Source organism: Alosa pseudoharengus, unplaced genomic scaffold (assembly GCF_046254945.1).
Source record: "Alosa pseudoharengus isolate Yale_2024_CS ecotype anadromous, Long Island Sound unplaced genomic scaffold, YU_APseudo_1.1 YU_APseudo_1.1_scf_23, whole genome shotgun sequence".
Taxonomy (NCBI): domain Eukaryota; kingdom Metazoa; phylum Chordata; class Actinopteri; order Clupeiformes; family Clupeidae; genus Alosa; species Alosa pseudoharengus.
In genome coordinates, this window is record NW_027468685.1 from 13,939,525 (window position 1) to 13,943,384 (window position 3,860).

At 38.7% G+C, this 3,860-nt stretch overlaps 1 long non-coding RNA gene across 1 annotated transcript; it reads right to left on the reverse strand.

The window, feature by feature from the left end:
• Positions 1-463: 463 nt before the first annotated feature.
• LOC143140127 (uncharacterized) lies at positions 464-1,779 on the reverse strand. Its single transcript, XR_012990545.1, has 3 exons — positions 1,624-1,779; positions 1,162-1,335; positions 464-542 (listed from the first exon to the last, which is right to left on the reverse strand). It is a non-coding gene; the product is annotated as an uncharacterized LOC143140127 (long non-coding RNA).
• Positions 1,780-3,860: the final 2,081 nt, after the last annotated feature.

Sequence of the window (3,860 nt, forward strand, 5' to 3'; positions counted from 1 at the left end):
TACAAATAGACCTGTTTGGATCAAGGGAGGTTCTGGTTCCCGATCCACAATGTTAACCCACTAGTGGGGTTGGACCCCTTTGAAGCTGTTTGTTGTTTGAAGTCTGCTAGGAGGCCCAGTCAGTCAGCTGTGCAATATCAAAATAAAAGCTCTCACACTGGTTGGTCACTCAAAAGTAGGCCTATGAAGCCTCGGGTGTACACATGCATGTGTTCCCATTGGTTAACTTTGGTAACACTTTACTTGACGGGTGAGTTCATAACACATTCATAGCAGCTGTCATAAACTGCACATAAAGCATTCATGACTGTTTCATGAGACATGACTCAACATTCATAACAAACCTTTCATGAATGTGGAAGACAGAACAACTAGTCAAAATAAAAGTCCAACAATTGGACAACATTTTCAGCTGAAACCCACAGACAAAGTGTTTGTTATCAAAAAGGTAATCAAGTCAAACTCACCAGTGGTATTCAAGGTTGCAGACAAATTCCTGTGCAGGTTTTCTATCAGATTAAGGTTTGCCTGTCCATTGGCATCTGCCACAGAGCAATTGTGCAAATGATACAGGAAATGCATGCACCTTAAATATTACAGCGGCACTAGCATGCTACTGCTCTGCTGATATTCAGACATTTTGTAGTATTTATGGATCATTAAATTACATGGCAAGTGTTTTACAGAGAGACGACCGACCGCACCGACACAGAAGTTGTAGTAGTGATTATCATACACTTTAAAAAAGTGATGTGTTAAAATGACACATTTCACGTGTGAACTCAGTCAATTTCAACACAGAAATTGTGTAGCCGTGTGAAAGGTGAAAGTCAGATTTCATTTCATTTTTTGCAGATACACATTTTATTTTTGAGATAGCTGAAATCTGTCTTTCACCCAGCCAGCCACACAATTGCCGTGTTGAAATTGACACAAAATGTAGTTGTCCCTGAACACACTCAGCAGATGTGTCATTTTTAACACATCATTTTTTAGAGTATACTTTCCCATCAAGATACCCAGTAAACTAAGTACTGTAGTACTATGTATACATTACTCACAGTATTCAAGTACTAGATAAATAAGGTAAAGTAAAAGTAATGCTTTGTAAACTCTTAAGTTTTGATTTCTTGTTTATTGTATTTATTGACTGAAACTCACAGAGGTGCGCCACTGCAATAAGGGCAGGCAGGGTGAGGAGCAGGCCGAGGCCAAGAGCCAGAGGAAGCAGCGGCACCACTCTGGACCTGGACACTTTCTCTTCAGCACCACTGCCATGGGGTTGAGGCACTGGGCACGGACGATCTGTGGCCTTAGACAAACTGGAGCCAGACACTTAGGGAAATAAACTCAATCAATCAATCAATCAATCAATCAATCAATCAATCAATCAGTCAGTCAGTCAGTCAGTCATTGTAAGTAGTAAACATACCTCTACTCTAATGAATATTTTTGTTTAATCCAAATGAAATACTGAAAATGACAAATGTACTGTTACTGTACCTATCATGTAGGTTGCTTTGGATAGAAATGTCTGCTAAGTAACCATAACCACAATACAGCAAATATTTCTCTCAAATGGGTCATTTGACATTTGACATATGAAGATTTGACATAACTTACCAGGCATATTAGAATAGTAATCAGATGGATCTTCCCCTGAGTCATTCCCAACTACAGGGACATCAACATTCCCATAAATTTGATCCATTATGGCACCGTTAAAATGTTCACCAATGTACAGTCATTAATGCGATCAAACTCTGAGTAAGATATTACCTCTGCAGATATTTAGCATAATGAGGAAGTTCAAACCAAAACGGAAATCTTTCACACAATCTTCACACGTCAGCATGTGACTGTTCTGTAGAGATAATGCTCACGGCCTCAGAGTTTTGAGTTTTTCTGGTTGACTGATTACAGGTATCGATATGTTACAAAATCTTTTTTTTCTTTTTCTTATGAATGTTCTCTGAATAATTTTGCTATAAGCGTAATGGTGCTGTGAAAAGTATGTAACTTTGCATCTGTACTGCCAATCAAAAGTTTTAGCCCACCCCATTTTTTTCAGTTGTAATAGACAGGTAATACTGGTTTAATTGAAATGTACGCAGTTCAAGTCCAGTGCATAACCCGGAATGGTAAGTGGTAAACTGTCAGAGGTTTAAAATAAGTTAAGGTTTCCACAACCTGAAAAATAATGTACATTTCAGAATTATACAAAAAGGCCTTTTTCAGGGAGCAAGTAATGGTAAATCTGTCTCTATAAAGCAGTGTTGGAGCAGACTGCGTTACTACACCCTCTTAAATGGGTTATGGGCTATAGGTTAATTAACACCGGATTTCCTCTTAAACATAAATAAATAAATAAATAAATAAATAAATAAATAAATAAACATAAATAAATAAATAAAGGGAAAAAAGAGGATAGAAAATAAGTGTTATTAAGTGGTACAGTCCTCATTCAAGATGTGGATAGATTGTAGAAGCATTTTCCTCAGTCTCTCAGTACTGGCTTTCAGGCAGTGGTAACGCTTCCCAGACCGTAGAGAAGAGGCTGAAGTTGGGATGACTGGGGTCTCTGATTATTTTCTTGCCTGTGGACTGACATCTCCTGGTGTAAATGTCCTGAAGATGGGGTGGTGTGCTGGTGAACTCCTAGTTGTGTTTTATGCTGACCTCACCACCCGCCTTACAGTCTTGCTGTGTACTGTTCCCACCAGGCCGTTATACTCCCTGTAAAAACACTTTCTGGTCATTGTGTAAAAGTTCTTTAGGAGTTGTTGAGGTAGTCTGAAGTTCTTGATGCGTGTAAGATGATGAAGACGTTGATGTGCCTTCCTTACCAATGAATCAGTATTGTTTGTCCACTTCAGGTCTTCAGTAATATGGAAACCAATATATTTAAAACTCTCTGGTTCACTCCCGTTAAGATGTGTGTTAAGTGTGACTTCCTGTGCTCATAAGACACTTTTGTAGATCCTACACAGACTGACTCCTTATTTATTTGTGGTCTTTGTTTGTTTATTAATTTTGATTAAATGAATTAGTTCAATCATTCACTAAATTACTGCATTTTTGCATGCATTCAGTTATTATATTATTAGTAGGCCTGTCTGAAAGGTTTAGTTTTTTAAAAATGCTCGTTTGTTGAGATGTTTTTGCTCTGCATAGGCAGTGTCAGTGATATTCAACCGGGGGTCTGCGAAGGTACTGCAGGGGGTCCGCCATATTATTTCATTTGAAGCATTTTATTTCCTATTCCAAAAATGAAAAATGTCCTACAGGCTATAAACTAACATGTTAGGCCATTGGTTCCCAAAGACAAAGACGGGTGGGTCGCAGGAGATTTTATTTGGGTCGCCAGCACAAATTATGTTGTGTAATAGGCCTACCATTTAGCCAGGAAAGCAGTTTTCTATTAGGATCTAGTTTGTTCACTACAGTCACGGCCCTACAGTATGTGCAATTTTGCATTTAGAATAGCTCTGAAACTGGGGGGCGAACGCGTCGCAGTGGGGACAGCGTGGACATCTCACTCACAAAATGAGGGGGCGCCTGCCATGGACCTCGCAGTTGCAAAATGCAAGGGACATGAATCAGCCTTTTTGAACAAACATTAACGGACACCATCTCTTTAGCTTGACTAACCTTTACTAAAAGTAAAGGTTAGCTTCAATGTTACCGTTATTTCCCAACTATTAGCCGAGGTTTATACATTGATTTCTTCAGCTATGAGGTCAATAACACGGGGACAGTTAATATGGTATTAATATGTTTTTGTTTTTTAAACTTGCATAAAACACTGTCCTGCGGTTTATACACAGTACAGCTAATACACAGGAAATTACTGTCTATGT